Consider the following 12168-nt stretch of genomic DNA (forward strand, 5'->3'; position numbering starts at 1 on the left):
CCACTGCCTTCCAAAACAATGCTGAACCTGCTGTTTCATTTTAACGAGGCCTGCCTCATATAGTTCAAGTCAAAATATTACTTTCACCAGAGAGTTATCTTTGTTCTTCCAAGAAATAGCAAGGAAATAAGTTATGAAATTACTTGCTAAGGTCAAGGAAATTCATAATCTTGAACAAGAGGGAAACAAAGAATAATTGTGCCTCTGTCTAGACTAGTAGTCCTCAAATGGGGGAAGTTTTACCTCTCAGGGGACATTTGACAATGTCTGGAGACATTTTTGGTTGTCACAAAAGTGTGTGTGTGTGTGTGTGTTACTGGCATCTAATGGGTAGAGGCCAGGGGTGCTGATCCACCCCCTGCAGTGCACAGGCAGCCCCTACAACAAAGGATTATCCAACACAAATGTCAATAGTACAGAGGTTGAGAAATCCCGTCTAACAGAGACGAATGATCTGGAAAGAAATAACCAAATGCAGGGCCCCTGCCTACCTATCCTGTGGGGGTGGGTTTGGGAGAGAGGGGGAGGTGTACTCCCTTCTCGAAGTGGACAAGGATTGTCCCAGCTCCCAAGACCTGAAGCCTCGGTTGCATCCTTCCTTAGGACTAAGTGGAAATTTTAAATAGGGTCAAATCTTGTTTTATCTCAAATTTATGTAAGCAAAAGTCCTGTTAACAGACTAGATTTTTGGTTTTGTTTTTTTTTTCCCTATACAAGGAGAAACAAGCAAAATATGAGGGGGAAGTGGCTCATTTCAGGAATTTCAAAAACATATCCTGAGGTCAAGTACAAATTCTACCCAGTCTCCTGTGTTGTTTTTTTCTGGACAAGGGGAATTGGGGTCCAGAATGTTTAACTCAAGGCCCAGCCTGTTTCTCAACTATCAGAGAAACATTAAATTACATTCGGAGTAAACTGTGCTTCTTAAAGCAGGAAACTCGACTCATACCTTTCAGTAAAATTTTAAACTTCAAAGGTTGCTGTGAAAGGGATTTTCTGGGTAACTCCTAGATAGCTTGGAATCTCCCATTCCTTGGGCATTTTGATTAATTGAAGTTTTCCTGTAGTTTACATTCCCTAAGATGTTCTTAACATTGGCAAGGATTACAGGAAGGGCTACCAACAACATTGAAAACCCAATCCAGGTTTTACTTTTCTATATTATATATGTCTGTAATGTTAGACTGTGTTCAAATGAGCTTGCAACATTTCTTTGTAATCAAGAAAAATAATTCAGCTTGTTTTTTCAAAGAAATTAAATAAAACAGTAAACATTCAGTAGGCAAGAGTTAACTGGCCCACAGAACAGCAGCAGAAGATGAAGTTTTGGTTCCAACTTGCAAAATTATTCCAGATGGGCAGCTTTACGTGTCTGCGTCAGTTTTGAGGAGTTTGGAAAGTTTGATCTAAACATTTGCATGATCTTCTTGCTAGGAACAAACCACATTGAGGTGAATGGTTTTGCCTGAATCTACCTAATCTCATTCTGACATGGTCATTTATAGGCTGGTCACAGCCAGGACTAGCTCTTCTCCAATATTATTGCTAATTGGGAGAGGCAGTGTGCCTTTGAGTATGTGAAAGATAGGGAAAAACAAAGCCAAGCTCTACAACTCCAATCATCTTTAATTAGTGGAGAAAAAAACAACTGCTTAAGAATGTACGCCTACACACCGAGTGGGAACAAGATGGCTATAAAGTGTTTCTGAGTCCATCTAAGGAATTTCCCTTCTCTGGCTTTTGTTTTTTCCACCTTTATAAACAAGGTGTTAAAAGTTGTCATCATTTCTTCCTACCAGATCTAGACATGCTTAATTTAGAAAATATAGGAATATCCTTAACAGAACTGGTGCTAGAAGTTCATTCTCCCCATATAGCTCAAGTCAAATGTTAGTTATGCAGAATCTACTGAACATGTCGCCCAGTCAATCAAGGCACATTTTTTCTGTGTAATAATGTGGAATAATGAAAAGATCATCAGCTCTGGTTCTGCTCAGACCTGGGTTTAAAATTTTCCTCCATGGCTCTCTAGCTGGATGACCTTAATAAAATCTATGTGCTTCCCTGAGATTCTGCTTCCTCATTGGTAAAATGGTTTTACAATGATTATTTCCTTGGAGCAGGTGTAGCTCATTAGTTGAGTGTGTGTTGCACATGTATGAGGTCCCTGGTTCAATCCCCAGTACCAACTAAAATAAAGAAATAAATGTTTACTTCATACTATGTGGTGAGAATTAAAGTAAGCAATACATGGAAAACAAAAAGTTTGAACTCAACATATATTAGTCTCATTCCCTGCTCTTCCATCATACAACACAGCTTACACTACTCACATAACACACACATTTTGATGGTACTTGTTATTGTTACTGTTAATTATTTTGCTTAATGCTTTTCTTTAGGAAAAGAGTCAAAGCATTAGACACTGAACCAATAATGAGGATTCAAATCCAACAAAGGCAACTTTTGCAGCAAATTCTGGGTTGGATTTATACAGGTATGACTTATTGTCTTCTGGTCTGTAAACATAGAGTACTGAACAATGAGTACTGGAAGCTCTTACTGACGACCCTAAATTCTGCAAGATCCTCAATTGTCAGGGAAAAGGAACACTGCGCTCTTATTTGGTACGGACTTCTTGGTTGCAAATAACATACCTCAAGCTAGTTAGGATATGGTTTTATATGTATGTGAGAGGATATTTCAATGTGTCTTATGAAACCCAAACATGTTTCCACTTTTTTCTATATATCCACTTCATTTTTTCCCTTCCAAACACCAGCTGCTTCTTCTCATCCCTAATGGCAGCAGAGTAGCTGCCCCACAATTGCGGAGGTTACATGTCACAGGGCCAATCACATGAAGAGTCTGATTCAACTCTTCCTCATTATGCGGTTTCTGCCCCATTTCCAGTTCCCTGGGAAGAGCAGCTGATTGGTCCAGCTAGAGTCAGCTTTACGTCTTAGACCTAATCATTGACGACCAGCAGGCAGGATCCCATAGTACAAACATGGCTGCTGGAGGCTCTCCTGAAGATGGAGATAAAGGAATTCTCAAAGAGGTGGTGGTGGGTTATGTCATTAGGTGCAGTCACTTTAGGGGACAAAGAGAATTACTACATTTCAGGATTGTTTTCAAATCCCAGGGTCACAGTCTAAAAAACTTTCTGCATATCTAAGTCAAAAATTCAATTAATATAGACCCTTTTTTACCCCACTTCCCATTTGTAGCAGACACAACTAGTTGCCTACCTAACAGTTTTCTCCTTTCTTCTTAGCTAGCAGGACCCTGAAATTATTTGGATTCTGTTCCTTGCTCACATGAGCCATAGAAGGATGATACTACCACTGTATTTAAAGGCAAATGAGGGAAGCAGATGTGGCTCAACTGATAGAGCATCTTCTACCATATATGAGGTCCAGGGTTTGAACTCAGGAACTCCTGGCCCATGAGGTGAACTGGCCACGCACAGCACTGCCACAGGCAAGAAGTGCCATGCCACGCAGGAGTGTCCCCCACGGAAGGGAGTCCCACACACAAGGAGTGCACCCTGCAAGGAGAGCCACCCTGGACGAAAAAGGCACAGCCTGCCCAGGAGTAGCGCCGCACACACAGAGAACTGATGCAGCAAGATGATGCAACAAAAAGAAACACAGATTCCCGGTGCCACTGATAAGGATAGAAGTGGTCACAGAAGAATACACAGCAAATGGACACAGAGAGCAGACAACTGGGGGGGGGGGGAGGGGGGAGACGGGGAGAGAAATAAATAAAAAATCTTTAGAAAAAATAAACTACTATTAAAAATAAATAATTAAATAAATGCAAATGAGTCTAATGATTGCATTGTGATCCCATTTGCTTCCAGTGACTGGTTTAGGCACAGGCATGTGACACATTTCTGGTTAATACAGCATGTTAGGGAATCTGCAAGAGGCCTTCTGCAAAGATTTCTTTGGTCACTGATGACAATAAACTCACAGGACCGCTCTCTCACCTTCTAGATGTTTTAGAATCTGGGTGTGATACCTGAACTGTGACAGCCTTCTTATGACCATGAGGGGAGCTAGCCTCAGAAGAGCAGAAAGTCAGAGAGAACCCCAGTCCTTGATGACAACCATGAGCCGACAGGTTAACCCGCCGGGTAACCTCTGGGATTCTTGTTATGTGAAAGAAGAAATGTTCCTATTGTTTAAACCAATGGAATTGGATTTCAATTTTTATTACTTGCCTCCCCCAACATCCTAATTAATGTTGCACTTCCTGATTACTCTTAATCACATAACTACAAATTAGACATGCTTTCATAAGAGCCGACATAATAGCACGAAGAATAATCCTAAGAACGCTTAGAAGACACCCCTTAGGCAAGAATAGTGACAGCCAAGAGTTCATAAATCATTTCTAAAGCTCACAGACTCTTTAGCAATACACAGATTTTTCAAGCTAACCAACACCTTATTTTTTTCATATTTATAAAAAGCAACTCAAAAAGAATTGCTTTTGTTTAGTGTAGCTTTTTTTTTACGCTTCCAAGTCCTTGCTCCTTTAGACAGGGGGTTAGATAAGTTTAAGATGGTTTCATTGTGCATTCTACTTGCTCAGGTTTGACAGGCTGTGTTCTCATGACAGTTCTGTCCCTGCAGTGGGTGCCTGGGGCGCTTTGATGTGGGTTGCTTTCGGACAGCCTAATACTTGGGGAAAAATGTGCTGAAATTGAACAAGATTGCTTTCTGCCCAGCTGTTCTCTAAAGGCTCAGACGTTTTTAGCACTGAGCAAAGAAGCTTGTATTTGTTTTGACAGTCTTGGCAGGGAGAACAATGGTTGATTATCCCAGTACTTTACTAACAAATAAGACTGCCTCCAGCAGAGATAAAACATGGGTCTTGACTTTATTGCATTTCATGTCCAAGGGAATTATCTTCTATTCATTCTGATGCCCTTTCATTATGCAGTGTATCTGTTTCTTTCTTTATTCTTTCCCCTAAAAGTACCCCATGGCTTCTGCTCTGAGAGGGCACACTCCCGAAGTCACCATACACAATTATTTGATTATCTTATAAAACATGTATTTTCACTTTCCCATTTGATTTCGGGGCAGTTAATTTTCTTGGATTTGTTTGAATTCTCCAGATGGGTATGGTTAGTGTCTTTCCTAATTTTTGGTCTGCTGGCTTTGGGCATTTTTGTTGCTGCTACTGTTTCAGCATATAGAAGTCTTGGATTTTATCTCATACTTACATGTTGTATTTAAAGGCAATCCCCAAATAATAATAGTGATAACAAAAAAGAACTAAAAGGCTATCTCGGGAAGTAGATGTGGCTCAGGTGACTGAGCTCCCACCAACCACATGGGAAGTCCGTGGTTCGTTTCCCCATGCCTCCTAAAGAAGACAGCGAGCTGGTGCATCGAGCTGATGCAGCAGGATGATGCAAAAGAGCCACAAGAAGGAAAACCATAATGAGAGACCAGAAAAAACAGGGAACAGAGGGGGCACAAATGATTAGGTGCCTCCCTCCCACATTAGAAATCCCAGGTGTCTCCTCCTAAGATGAACAGATATAGCAAGCACAAACAATGAAGGGATGGGGAGAAACAAATAAATAAATCTCTTAAAAAAAAAAGTCTATCCCAGATCTTTTTCTTCATCCACACACAGAAGTGTTTTACGTAGAGCAATTATATTTTCTTCAAAACAAAGGGACTTATATTAGTTCTCTATTCCCAGCCTTCCAAAAGATTTTCAAAAATAAAACATTTCTGGAAGGATAGCATATATTGAGATAAGAGTACGGCTCAATGAATTTCCAGAGGATAAACAAATGTATATAATTACCATGCTCTCAAGCCCTCTCCCAATCATGCCTCCACTTCCCTATTATTTCCTGCTCCTTCCTAAAAGTCACTACTCTTTTGATTTCTATCATAACAGATGAATTTTCCCTCTTTTTGAACTTGATAGTCACACAGCACATATTATTTTGTGTCTGGTTTCTTTTGGTCAACATTGTTTACCTGCTTCAGTCATGCTGTGATGTATAGTGGGAGTTTCTTCAATTTTACTGCTGTATTCCACTGCATGAATATACCTTAATTTACACTGATGGGTATTTGGGTTGTATCTGTTTAGGACTGTTACAATAGGACTGCTATCACATTTTTGTACCTTTTTTGGGGGTATATGAATATATGTAGACATTATTCTTAGTTGTAAATACTTGGGATAGAATTGCTGGAAGATTGGGTGTGCATATGTTCACCTTGGGTAGATTGTTCCAATTTGTACTTACACCAAAAGGGTATAAAAGTTCTGCATTAATTCAAATCCTTGCTTGCACTTGGTATGAATTTGCCTTTTAATTATACCAATCCTGTTATGTGTGTAGCTGCATCTGATTGTGGTTTTATTTTGCATTTTCCTGATGAATGATGAAGTTGTACACTTTTCTGTATATATGGACCATTCAGGTAGCCTCTTCTATGAAAAGACTTGAACAGTCATTGTTATTTTCCTACTGAGTGATATACATATATATCTCGTTATATATAATATATTAATATGTATATAGATCTCATTAATTTGCTAGAGTTCTTTATATAAAGGATATGAGTTCTTTATTGGATATAAACAATGTAAGTGACTTCTCCCACTCAGTGGATTACCTTTTCACATTCTCATGGAATCTTTTGATAAATTGAAGTTGTTAATGTTTTTAAACTTCTTAATCTAAAAAATAATTTTAGATGCACAAAATTGTCGACTTGCAAAAATAATAGAGTTCATGTATACCTTTCACCCAGTTTCCCCAATAATAACATATTATATAACCAAAATACAATTATTAAAACAAGAAACTTTTTGTTTTCTTGTTTTAATAACTACTACGAAATAATCTACAGATCTTAATCCCATTTTGTGATTTGCCATTTGTCCCATTAATGTCCTTTTTAATGGTACAGGATCCAATCTTAGATTCCCACATTGCCTTAAAGTTTCATGTTTCCTTTGTCTCTTCCAATATGTAATACTTTCTCAGTCTTCCTTTATCTTTTATGACCTTGACAATTTTGAAGAGTTATATTGTAGAATGTTCCTCAATTTTGGTTTGTCTTATGTTTTTCATGATTATCAACACTATTCCAAGCATTAAACTGTAAATACGGTACCTGTAAGAAGTTTTGTTTTTTTTTAAGGACAGGTTTTTGAGGTATAATTTATATATTAAAAGTATATATTCACCTTTTTTAGTAGATAATTCTGCATTTTTACAAATATTTACAGTATATAACCATGACCACAATCAAAATATAGGACAGTTCCATTACCCCCCAAATTCCCTCATGCCTATTTGTTGTCAACCTTTCCCCAGCTCCTGGAAACTACCTATTTGTTTCTAATGTAGTTTTGTCTTCTCCAGAATGTCATATAAATAGAATAATACTGTAAGAGCCTTTAAATTCTGGTTTCTTTCACTTAGCATAACACATCTGAGTTATATTTGTGTTTTTGTATCAGTAGTTTGTTCCTTTTTATTACTGAGTAATATTCCTCTACATTGATGTACCACAATCTGTTTATACATTCACTAGTTGATTTTCAGTTTTGGGCAATCACAAATAAAGCTTGTATAAAAATTCATGTACAACTCTTTGTGTGGATTTTTCTTGGATAAATACCTAGGCATAGAACACTGGATGATATGTGAGTGTATGTTTAACTATATGTATGAGTGATTGCTACAGTTTTCCAAAGAGGCTGTGCTATTTTGCATTCCTACCAACAGTACAGTACAGTGCTAGTTGCGCCACATCCTTACCAACACTAGATATTGTCAGTTTTTCTTAAGCTTAGATTGAGATTATGCATTTTGGCAAGAATACCACTCATGTGATGTTGTACTCTTCTTAGTGTGTCATGCCAGAAGGTACATGATATTGGGATATCTTTCTACTGGTCAGATTAACTTTGATTACTTGACTAAGATATTGTGTGCCAGGATTCTCTATAGCAAAGTTGCTATTTTCCCCTTTGTACCTATTAATTTAAAAGTTACAATTTTTATAAATATTTATAGCCATGTAACCACTACTGTGGTTTTTTAAATTAAAATTATAAATTTAATCACTTATTAAATTATATATTCTATTCTCACACTTTAAATCATACAAATATCCTATTCTCATGATTCTTTCACCCACTAGTTTTATCATTCTTTGATGATTCTTGCCTGCAGTAATTCTGTTTTGTTTGCCCAATGACAATTTTCTATTTCTACAATTCCTTCCACATTTATTAATTGGATTTTTTCTGTAAGAAACTGCTCTGTCCCCATTTATTTATTCAATTGTATTAACCTGGCCTTGTGGATATTTTATTGTACACATTATAACCCATTTCTGTCATTTTTTGTTGTTGTTGTTGCTCCATTTGTCCCCAATTTAATTATGGGGAGCTCCTTCAAGTTGAATTCTGTGTCTTTTGACATCCACCTATCAATTTTTGAACACTTCCTTACTTTGTGACACTGTAAGATATTCCAGATTCACCTTGTATTTTCCCAGTGCTAGCTTGGGAATCAATCATTTTCCCAAGGATTCCTGGTATCTTTTATTGTAGTATGGTATTTAGAAACCAAGATTTAGGTGCTAGATGTGCACAATGATACTGAGAAATCATTGCCTCTAGGTCTTCCTAGCTGAAAAATCTAGGAAATATATATATAATTGTGTATATATACACACACACATATATATTTATTGCTTTATATATCCTTTTGTGTGATATGTATTAAAAACCATAAATTTATATTGATACTAAAGATTCTAGTACAAAACCACAGGGCTCATTTGATCCTTTCTCCTCTCCTAATTTTTATCTTCTTTCTCTGACAGTGATATCCACAACATATTTATTTGTTTAAATCCAGTATACACATAAAGTAGTTTCAAAATTGCTCCATATTCTCCATGAGAAATAATTTTACTTAACTAGAATATATTTTTGTACAGTTCTTTTTGTCTTTAGCTTTACATTATATAGTCATAATTCTATTTTCCAAATTAACTTATGTAAGTTTTCCTCCCTATTCTTCCTTTAGAGAGGTTATATTATTCAAGAACTTGCTAGCTTCAGTGTATCATATTTATATTTATCAGTACACCAAGAATTGAATTTTTGGTAACCTCTTATTGCACTATAATATACACAGAGAAAAGTATACAAGTCATAGGTGTATAAGTTGGTGTATTTTCACAAATTGAGTCTCCATATGGGCTATAGTCTGACAGTATGTTCTTGCCATGACTTTTGAGGACTGTATGTTTGTATCTCTATTGGGTAGTCTAGGATATGATGGGTTATAGAGCAAGCATATGTTCAGCTTTCATAGATACTTCCAAACAGTAAACAATATGCAGGAGTTCCAGTTGCTCCACATCCGAGCCAATACTAGGCATTGCATGACTTTAATTTTATCCATTTTGGTAGGTGTGATATCACATTGTAGTTTGAGTTATCATTTCTCTGATGTCTAATGAGCTTCATCATTTTTTATATGTTTATTGGCTATTGGCTAACCTCCTTCATGAAGTCCCAAATCAAGTTGCTTGCCCATTTTTCTATTGAGTGATTGGTTAGTTCATTTGTTTTCTTATGATTGGTAGGAGTTTTTTAATATTCTGAATATGAGTCCCGTTTGGGAAATTATGTACTGCCTTTTTGCTCTTCAAGCATGTATTTAGGGTGGCGGACTTGGCCCAGGGGTTAGAGCATCCGACTACCACATGGGAGGTCCGTGGTTCAAACCCCGGGCCTCCTTGACCCGTGTGGAGCTGGCCCATGCGCAGTGCTGATGCGAGCAAGGAGCGCCCTGCCACGCAGGGGTGTCCCCCGCATAGGGGAGCCCCACACGCAAGGAGTGCACCCATAAGGAGAGCCGCCCAGCGCCAAAGAAAGTGCAGCCTGCCCAGGAATGGTGCTGCACACACAGAGAGCTGACACAACAAGATGACGCAACAAAAGAAACACAGATTCCCATGCCGCTGACAACAGAAGCAGACAAAGAAGAAAACACAGCGAATAGACACAGAGAACAGACAACCGGGGAGGGGCGGGGCGGGGGGAAGGGGAGAGGAAAAAAAAAAGCATGTATTTAGGATGAATAAAGGTTCTTCATTTTAATTTTGTCCAATTTATCAAAATTTCTTTTATTTTTTTTAACTTTTTAAAAAGATTTCTTTTTTCATTTACTTCTTCACCCCCAGCCTCCCCCCCCCCCCCCCCGCCCCATTCCTCCCTTTGTTTTCTCTCTGTGTCCATTCATTGTGTGTTCCTTCTGTGTCTGCTTGTATTCTCATTAGGCGGCTCTTGGATCCAATCCTGGGACCTTCCAGAGTAGGAGAGAGGCAATTACTCTTTTGTGCCACCTCAACTCCCTGTTCTGCTATATCTTCTTATTTTCTCTTCTCTGTGTCTCTTACTGTATCGTCTTGCTGCACCAGCTCTCAGTGTCGGCTGGCACTTCTACATAGGGCGACTTTCCCATACTGGGTGGCATTCCCATGCAGGGGGGCACTCCTGCATAGGGTGGCATTCCAGCATGGGTCAGCATTCTACATGGGCCAGCTCACTGCATGGGCTAGCTTGCCCTACCAGGAGGCCCTGGGCATCGAACCCTGGACCTCCTATATGGTAGATGGGAGCCCAATTGGTTGAGCCACATCCATTTCCTCAAAATTTCTTTTATGTTTAGAACTTATGTTCTAGTTAAGAAATATTCACTACTCTGGGATTACGAAGATGTTCCCTGATTTTTCTCTTTAAAAGTCTTCATTGTTTTTTTAATTTAGATTGCAGTTTCTTTAGAAATGTCTTTTATGTCTAGTATAAGGTAGTAATCAAGATTCATTTTTTTCCCTTAAAAGTTTCTAATTACTTCAGAACAATTTATTTTAAAAATCAGTTTCTCTTTCATAAATTAGGTGGCCAGATATGTGTATCTCAATTTCTGGACTCTCAAGTCTATTCCTTTGATCTATTTGTATATTTTTGCAATAATTCCATACTATGTAAGTTATTATAGCTTTATAATATGCCTTGGAGTCTGATAGTGGATGTTCTAAAGCTCTGGTCTTCAATATTGTTTCAGCTATACTTAGCCCTTTGTATTTCCTTTTGCATTTTAGAATCAACTTGTTGATATACACTAAACACACACATTCTCAAACAAAATTCCAGGGATTTTGCTTTTACTTGCATTTAGTTTATAGATTGATTTGGAGATGTTATCATCTTTATAATAGTCTGCTTTATAATCCATGAAGATGGTAAATCCCTCTGCTATTTAGGTCTATATACTTTTTTTACAATAGTGGGGATTTTCTTTTTAATTTTCTGTTATACTGATTTCTAGTTTAATTGTACTGTAGGCCTAGAACATATTCGGTATGATTTTAATTATCTAAAATTTGTGGAGATTTGAATTATGCATACTGTCACTTTTGGTAAATGTTCCTTGTTTGTTTTAGCAGAGTTATAATCTGCAGGTGTTGGGTGCAGTGTTCTATATATGTCAGCTTTATTCATTATGTTTTACAAATATTCTATATCCTTGCTTTTTTTTTACCCTACTTTTATTTACTGAAAAATAGATTTATCTATTTCTCCTTCTATTTCTGCTAATTTTTGTTTCATACATTTTGAGGCTGTTTATTATATGTGTAAACATTTAGAGGTGTTATACCTTCCTAGTGGATTGACCCCTTTTTTTAATCATTATGAACTGTCTTCCTTGATCTTTAGAAATGTCTTGCCTTAAAATTTACTTTGATGCATGGCTATATTATCTTTGTTTTTCTTAATGTTTACATAGTATACTTTCCCCATCCTTTTATATCCAACCTTTGTCTTTTTATATTTAAGGTGTGTTTCTTTTAAGCAGCATGTAATTGAGGTTTTTTTTTTAATCCAGTCTGACAATGTTTACATTTCAATTGGACCATTTAGTCTATCTACATTAATGTAAATACTGAAACAATGATATATTTAGGTTTAAATCTACCATTTTATAATTTGTTTTCTCTGTTCTATATTCCTTTTCCTCTACTCTGATGCTCTTTTGGATTATTCAAGTCTTTTTAAAAATCATTTCATTTCCTCCTCCTATTA

The sequence above is a fragment of the Dasypus novemcinctus genome, chromosome 10, assembly GCF_030445035.2.
Source record: "Dasypus novemcinctus isolate mDasNov1 chromosome 10, mDasNov1.1.hap2, whole genome shotgun sequence".
Classification (NCBI taxonomy): Eukaryota; Metazoa; Chordata; class Mammalia; order Cingulata; family Dasypodidae; genus Dasypus; species Dasypus novemcinctus.